The 8,837-nt window shown below is 45.6% G+C and overlaps 1 pseudogene; it reads left to right on the top strand.

Annotated features, from left to right (window-relative positions):
• Positions 1-222: 222 nt before the first annotated feature.
• Positions 223-2,198, top strand: LOC136472426 (disease resistance protein RGA2-like; annotated as a pseudogene).
• Positions 2,199-8,837: the final 6,639 nt, after the last annotated feature.

Here is an 8,837-nt window from a genome sequence, read left to right as displayed (position 1 = left end):
TCCGAATACTCAAATCGCATATTTATGATGTCGATATTAAATCATATCCTATCCGACATGGTTGACCCTATCCGTATTCGAATCCGAATCTGAACAGAAATATAAAAACAAATATAATATCAGTGATATCCGTCCGTATCCGATCCGTTTTCATCCCTACTCACTAGTCAACAATTTTTTTCTTCTCAGACTTGGTCTCTATGTGTTTGTTTACTTCAAAGTTGAACCAGCAAGGGCAGCAATAAGTTGAAGAAAGATGGTGACCATCAAGCATTCAAGCCCACAGATGAGACATCCAGATATTTCTCATCCTGAGAGCTAGTAGCCTGAAAGGTTTCCACTCTGGAAGTCTGGATAGAGGAGTCCGCCATGGCCGAAACCATCATCTCTGCCATCGTAGGCGATGCCGTCAGCAGAGTGATCTCTCATCTCATCGGCCATTATTGCAGACACCAGCAACAAAGCACCGAAGCCAAGCTGCAGATGATACGCCACAAGCTCGTAAGGATTCACAGCGCGGTAGAAGAGGCCAGAGGGAAGCAGATCGCAAACGACGGCACCCTCCGGTGGCTTTCGGAGCTCATAGACGCTGAGTACCAAGGCAACTACTTGCTTGACTGCATCAAGCATGATCTTGATGAAGGTGGTGATGAGGATGATGATGCTAAGGTAGTTTGCTCTTTATCTCGGTTTAATCCTGCAAAGCGGGCGCGGATTTCTGTGTGCAACATACTGTCACGACACCATGATGTCACCATCGATGAGATCGACAGGGTTGCAGAGAGGTTGCAGGGCGTCTGTGATGGCCTCAGGGAGTTCATCATGCTCCTAGGAACTTGCCAACCGGTCCGTCGACCTCTGGCCACCAACATCTTCCGGCACGGACAGATGTTTGGCCGACATGTCGAGAAGGAGAGGATCATCAGTTTCCTGCTCCACGACGACGACGACGACACCCGCTTGGCAGTGCTACCTGTTGTCGGTGACACTGGAGTCGGCAAGACGACGCTGGTGCAGCACGCCTGCGACGACGCCAGGGTGCGCAGCCACTTCCAGGTGATCATGCTGCTGGAATTCTCATACACCTCTGCTGCTGCCGCCGCCGCCAGGAGTGAAACAACGTTTGTTCTTCGGCCCAAGCATGTCATTGGAGATGCAGGAGGAGTAGATGTCAACGTCAACAATCCACTGGACTTGGTCGAGCTGGATTTTGGCAGCAAGAGATTCCTGCTGGTGTTTGAAGACGTGGACACGCGCAAGAAGCAGGTCCTGGAAGATCTCCTGCACGCAAGAACGGGCGGCAGCAGCAGCAAGCAGGGGAGCAAGATCATCGTCACAACGAACAATCGTCTTGTCGCCACCATGGGGACAGTGAAGCCGATCATGCTGAAGGCGCTGCCATTCCCGGAGTACTGGTTCTTTTTCAGGGCGCACGCGTTCTCTGGCAGGGACCTCGAGGAGAGCCCATGGCTGGTGGCGGTGGGGAAAGCAATCGCGAAGAAGCTAGATGGGTCCTTCTTCGGAGCAAAGATCGTCGGAGGGTTGCTCAGGAACAACCCGAATCCGGGCTTCTGGCGTAGGGTTTCCGGTAGCAGCGGCATCGAGGACATGTCTGTGCTCGGCGACGGCGTCAACTACGCCCTGTTTGTTTGGGCTTGTTTAGCTGATAAACCATGGTTAAAAGTACTGTTGGCTGATTTAGTGTTTGAGAAAAGTACCGTTAGTTGGCTGATAAGCCATGCCTGATCCGTCCCAGAGCTTGCTGCCAGGAAATGTGCGTATGTGGCAGGTGATCGATCGGTTTTCTCAGACGGAATTGGCCGGATTGCATGGCGCCAGCGCTGCTCAGATCACCAGTTGGGCACAGGGCTATGGGTTCGCAAGAGTCTTGTTGTGCGAGTCGCTGTTGCCGTTCTATAATTTGTATTACATCGCTGATTGCACTGCAGGATTAGTAAACGGCTACTCCGAATGTGAGGAGGTACCTTGCGTCAGTGTAGTTCAGTTCAACACAACACATCGTGTAAGCATCTCATCTCTAGCTAGTTGACCCTACCCTATGGCAGTTTTATGTGCATATAGGTTTTATATGTACGTTTTGTTGTTTTTGTATCATTTTCTTCCGTCGTGTATGTTGGAAGGGCATGTTAACCTTGTTGTTCAGTATAAGAGTGAACGTGGTTTAATTTCAGAGGTCCTCAAAATTGTTTAGCAACTGTTGGAGAGCTTTTGGTACCATACAGAATAGCAGGCCGGCCTTATAATCTCCATCAGTTTGCCCAACGGTCAATTGGGACCTTCCGCGTTCTGATTGGGGGTGCTCAGCCGGTTCTCCTGGCTGAAGGGTCCTGTCGCGCAGCGTCATAAAAGGACGGTGGGGGATGGGGCACAAGGCATGAGGTCACCGGTAGCCACCAGCCCCACCCGAAGTTCCTAACCCTAGACCGACGAGAGAGGCGCTGTGAGTGATGGGAAGCGCCATCGCCTTCGCCGTCGCCATAGCACCGCACCTGCACAGAAAAATTGCTACAACAACACTTAGCAAACCGGTTAGACAAATATGAGGCGAAGCGAGTGTTGCGCTAGCCTACTAAAAATGTAAGCCACCTACCGTAATTCTAGTTTCTATAGTCTCTATCCACACAATAGCTATGTCACTACACTAAGTTAGTGTGCTCTCAAAGGCTAACTAAAGAGCCACACTAACCAAACTAACAAGCTCTTCATGACTAGTTACACTAAACAGCTTGACAACTAGTTTACGGTAATGTAAAGAGAGAGAGCAAGATGGTTATACCACCGAGTCGAGGAATGAACCAATCAATCACAAGAATGAATACCAATGAAGACCAATTACCTCGGAATCAAATGATGAAATAATGATTTTTTACCAATGTTCACTTGCTTGCCGACATGCTAGTCTTCGTTGTGGTAACTCACTCACTTGGAGGTTCACGCGCTAATTGACATCACACGCCAAACCCTCAATAGGGTGCCGCACAACCAACACAAGATGAGGATCACACAAGCCATGAGTAATCCCTCATAATCACCACGATCGGAGCCAAAGACAATTACTAACCTCCGCTCGACGATCCCCACTGCTCTAAGCCGTCTAGGTGGCGGCAACCACCAAGAGTAACAAGCCAAACCTGCAGCGAAACATGAACACTAAGTGCTTCTAGATGCAAACACTCAAGCAATGCACTTGGATTCACTACCAATCTCACAAAGATGATGAATCAATGATGAAGATGAGTGGGAGGGCTTTGGCTAAGCTCAATTGGTTGCTATGTCAATGCAAATAGCCAAGAGAGTGAGCTTGAGCTGGCCATGTGGCTTAAATAGAGAGTCCCCACGAATAGAGCCGTTGGCTCTCTGTTTCCTGAAAAATCGGGGCGACCGGACGCACCGGTCAGATTGATCGAACGTAGGACCCCAGCGTCCGGTCCTCAGATTTTTGCCATGTGTCCCCGACTTCAAATGATGACCGCCTAATCTCAACGGTCATCAATGCACTTAAGTTGTGACCGAACGCATTGCTCAAAGTGACTGGATGCTCCATCACTAGAGCCCGATCGTTTCCAATAAGGCACAAGAGCCGTTTTTCAAGACCGAACGCGTTCAATCATAGGCGACTAGACGCGAACCAGAGTCTGGTCCTTACTGGCCTGTTCAGATGCTTTCATCAGCGTACGTCATCACCTGACCGAACGCACCCCTAGCGTGTCTGGTCCTATTTCTTCTTAGCGTCCGGTCAAAGGACCGAGGGCGGCCTTCATTGTGCACCACTAACTGGATGCAGGGTCAGAGTCCGGTCACTGCCCAAGGCAGAGTTCGGTCAATACGAAATAGCTCCTTTTGACCCAAAACTTCACCACCATTGATCAAATGTGCCAACCACCAAGTGTAACACTTCGTGCATGCGTGTTAGCATATTTTCACAAACATTTTCAAGGGTGTTAGCACTCCACTAGATCCTAAATATATATGCAATGAGTTAAAGCATCTAGTGGCACTTTGATAACCGCATTTCGATACGAGTTTCACCCCTCTTAATAATACGGCTATGGAGTAGTGCTACCTATCTCATAATCACTTAGAGTAGTGCTACCTATCTCATCACCATGCCATTACCATCATCATGATCTTCACCATTGCTTCATCACTTGGAGTAGTGCTACCTATCTCATAATCACTTTGATAAACTAGGTTAGCACTTAGGGTTTCCTCAATTCACCAAAACCAAACTAGAGCTTTCAGCCACACGTGGCTTTGGTCGCATGCGTGCACCGGCGAAGGGTGCCACGGTGGCGGCGCCACCTCCTGCATTGACCTTGGGTACAGCGGCTGTGGTGTGAGGCGAAGAGAGGGAAAGCTAGGGTTTAGGGCGAGCAAGGGCACCATCGCCCAGACCGCTCGGCGGCGGCACCTCAGCCTAGGGTGAGCGCCCACACCGGCGAGGGGACTGATGGTGGCGCCGCTACCGTTGTTCTTCTTCTTTTACTCGGCTGCGTGTGTGGCGAAGAGAGAGAAGGCGGAGGAAGAAATGGTTAGGGTTTTGGGGAGCGGAGCCGTGTGGGGTCAAGGCCACTCGACGACGACACGCTCACCAGCGAGGGGCCCCGCGACGGTGCCACCATCTTCGACCACCGAGGTTCTAGAGAGAGAAGGGAGAGAGAGCCGGTTGTCACGGCAAAGAGAGAGAAGAGGGCAAAAGAAATGATGCTAGGGTTTAGGGCCGAGCCACCGCGGTGAGTTTTTATTCCGCCTAAAATCGCCACCTGACCGTTGATCAAGATGAACGGCTCTGGACGCTCGGACCGAAATCAACCCAGGCGAGTTTGGAGGTTCCTGGCCCAGGCCCAGGTTACGGCCTGGGCGCGGGGGAGCGGGCGCGCGCGCACCGACGCGCAACAGAGATGGGCCGCGACTATTTCATCAGGCCTGGCTAAATGAATAGTAAATGAAAGTTTTTGTTTTATAATTTTCAGAAGCAAATCTTTGTCAAAATTTGAACCAATGGGATAAATTTTTTTAGAGAGTAGATGAGTACAGTAAAATGCTTTTGAAAAGTAGGTAAATTATTTTTTAGTTTTTTGCTGCAAAGTTTAATGTTGATTATCTTCTAATTAAATTCAAACTAACAGGAGAATTTAATTTAAAGAGCAGTTACTTTTAGTAAATTATGATTATGTTTATCCTCTAATTAAATTGGAACCAACAGGAAAATTTAAATTATAGGAGTAGTCCGATTGGTTTATGTTAAATTATGGTATTGTTATTTTCTGACTAACGTCGATGATAACAATATTATAATGAGTTTAAGGTTGAAGTTTAAATCTCTAATAAATTTTACACTAACATGGTCAATTTTCAGAGAGTAGATAAGGCACAAAAAATGCTCGTGAACTAATAGAATGTATTTTATTCTCATGTTTCCGCTATAATGATGTCGATACCATTTAGATAAGTAAAAAATGCTCCTGGACTAATAGAATGCACCTCATTTTATTCTCATGACTTCATAGCTTCTTGCCATTTAGATAAGTAAACGTTTCTCATGGTTTTTTTTAAATGAGGTGGGATCACCCCCTATTTGAATTTCTTCATTAACATAGACTTCATAGTCATCAGCACCTCATTTGAAGTCTATGTTAGTGAAGAAATTCAAATGGGGGGTGATCCCACCTCATTTGAAAAAGCCATAAGAAACGTTTACTTATCTAAATGGTAAGAAGCTATGTAAGTTAAAATGAATTCGATGAATACCAACGTTATTTGGGACTTAGAAGAAATTCCTAATGAAGCCAAAACAGTAGGTTGTAAATGGGTCTACAAGATAAAATGTGACTTCAAATGAAATGTAGAAAGATATAAAACATAACTTGCAGCAAAAGGCTTTACGCAAAGAGGATGAATAGATTACGATGAGAGTTTTCTCTCTAGTCTCATGCAAGGATTCTTTAGAATTAAAATGGTGTTATTGGCACATTATGATTTAGAGTTACATCAGATGGATGTAAAGACGACATTCCTCAACGGGGATTTGTATGAAAACATTTACATGGCACAACCTAAAGGTTTTGTCGTGGAAGAAAAAGAACGTATGGGATGCCGCCCATAGAAATCCATTTATGGGTTAAAACAAGTCATAAAACAATAGTATTTAAAGTTGACGAAACAATAAGAAAGTTTGGGTTTTAAAGAAAATGAGAAGGACAATAGCATTTATGCGAAGTTTAAGAATGGAAAATTCATTTTCCATATCCTATGAATAGATGACATTCTTCTCACTAGTAGTGATGTTAATCTGTCATTGGAGAAGAAGAAGTTTTTATCCTCAAGTTTCAATGTAAATGATCTTGGTGAAGCATCATTGGTTCTAGGAATCAAAATTCACTGAGATAGAAGAAAATGGGATATTAGGACTATCACAAATGCATACTTAGAAAAGATTCTAAAAAAATAAAGTATGCATGCGAGTAAACATACGCCTGCTCCTATAGTCAAGGGTAATAGATTTGAGAATTTTAAGTGTTCCAGGAACCAATATGAGATCGATCAAATGAACATGGTTACATATGCTTCAGCTGTTGGAAGCTTGATGAGTGTACAAATACAAGTAAGAATTTACCCTGGCGTAGTTTACGTATCTGGGATATTTTGGTAGAAGTCCAGTCCAGATATAGATTATTGGAATGGAATTGAGAATGTCTTACAATTTTACAAAGTATCATAGGCCTCATGCTGAGTAAGAAAGAATAAGTACTCTCAAATAGTTGAGGGTACAAATGTTAAGTCTTGGCGAGATGTGTAGTGAAATCCACAATAGTTGCTAACACTCATAGTTGGAGTATTATTGTGGAAAAGCTCCAAAGAAACATTTGTGGTGTCATCAGTGATGCATACCATAGTATAGCTTGACATGAGGTTTAAGGAACAAGCAAAAGAAGGTTAAGGGAATTAGTACCCGGATTTAACAATGGTAGTCAACAGCAATAACCATTTAAAGTAGTTAACTCCTAGTCAAGTGTGCTGCCAAACACATTGACATTGAGTTATATGTTGTAAAGGAGAAAATTCAGAATCATTTTGAAAGCATTGAGCATATGAGTACCAAGCAAGTACTTGTAGATCCGCTTACCAAAGGCTAACCACCTAGTGCGTTCAGAGAACACACAGTCGATATGGGTTTACGAGAAAACCTATGATTTTTAGATATTAAAGGCCTAGTTGAGAATCTGTTTCAAAACAGAGAGGTGTATTATAGCTGTTTAATCTAGTGGCAACTGACCGTGACGATGAGACACGCTCTATGCACTGATCTGTGATGAAATAAGAAAAAGATAAAGTAAGTTGAGTTTAAGTCATAATGTGAGATCAAGAGAGAGAATGTTAGGATGATCTCCACCAGTTGGCCCAACAGCCATTCGGGCCCTTGATCCGCGTCCTGATCGGGGGCGCTTAGCCGGTTTTCCTGACTGATGGGCCCCGTCGCGCAGCGTCATAAAAGGACGGCGGAGGCTACCGATCGAGAGGGGCGCTGTGAGCGACGGGAAGCGCCATCGCCTTCGCCGCCGCCACAGCACCACACCTGCACTGCTGCTACGTTCGATGATTTGGACCGCGCATGCACGGCTTCCTCTACTCCGACACCGGTGGCCACGTCGCTGCGACGCCATGGCCACGACTGCGCTGGGCGACCTAAGTCTTCTATCTAAGCTAAGTATTACCCACTGATCTACGCTCCATCGTGGTCATCAACTAAGCCCAAATGGCCCGTAATAAGAACCCCATTCACTTACCTTGTTACTGTCAGCCTGTCTGGATAATCGCACCGTAATAAGAACCCCATTCACTTACCTTGTTACTGTCAGAGCCTGTCTGGATAATCGCACCGTAATAAGAACCCCATTCACTTACCTTGTTACTGTCAGCCTGTCTGGATAATCGCACTGCTGTTACTGTCAGTGTGGGTTGTTGGTGCTTTGCCAGTCACTTCTTCTCGCCTGGTCTCCTGTCCTGCTGATTCCATGCATCTGTTTCCTTTTCTTTTCTGTTATACTATATAAAATCTTCTCATGTGAGTGTGAGTGTTGCTGGACCAAACCAACCCTGCTTTCTTTCAGCATCTGCAAATCGCAGGCCGCCCCATGCATGACGATGATTATCCGGAGCAGCTGTTGGGTTGCACATTGCACTTGCATTTGCACTGATGAACAACACGGCTTCTGCAATCTGCACGTCTATCCACTGGAAAAGGGCCAAAGCTAGGTTAGGTGCAATGCCTTATCGGCACCTGCCAAGTGCCAAGTCACGGCCGACCTTTAATTTCTGAAATGCCATTGCATTGCATTTGTTGGGTTGGATGATTGGATCCATCAATCACCACCACTCCAAGCTGATGGTCCCTCTTCTTGCAAGAGGCTAGTGTGTGGATGCTTATCCAAGAGAGGAAAGAGGTTAGGGAGAAAGACTGGATTGAAAGGATGTTAGGCTGACCAAACAACCTCTTCTTGGTTGGTTCCTTTCACCTTCTCTTGTCTGGGTTATTATTATACTCATATGTGAAAGGGAAACACCTCTTCTTGGTTGGTTCCTTTCACCTTCTCTTGTCTGGGTTATTATTGTACCCCCACGATCCCAAATATGTAGCTCGGTTTAGGGTTCTTTGGTATCCAAACTTCTTAAAATTGGAATGATAATAAAAAAAGCATTTTTTAAACTTGACCTTTTCTATCACATTTTTTTCATCCATCTCCTAACTACTCGTGCGGCATCACTCTTCTTTTGTCCATTGATTCGTTATCTCTCACAGTTTGGAATTGCAAAAA

The sequence above is a fragment of the Miscanthus floridulus genome, chromosome 8 (assembly GCF_019320115.1).
Source record: "Miscanthus floridulus cultivar M001 chromosome 8, ASM1932011v1, whole genome shotgun sequence".
Classification (NCBI taxonomy): domain Eukaryota; kingdom Viridiplantae; phylum Streptophyta; class Magnoliopsida; order Poales; family Poaceae; genus Miscanthus; species Miscanthus floridulus.
Note: the sequence above shows the minus strand (reverse complement) of the source record. Positions and strands in the feature narration are given on the sequence as shown.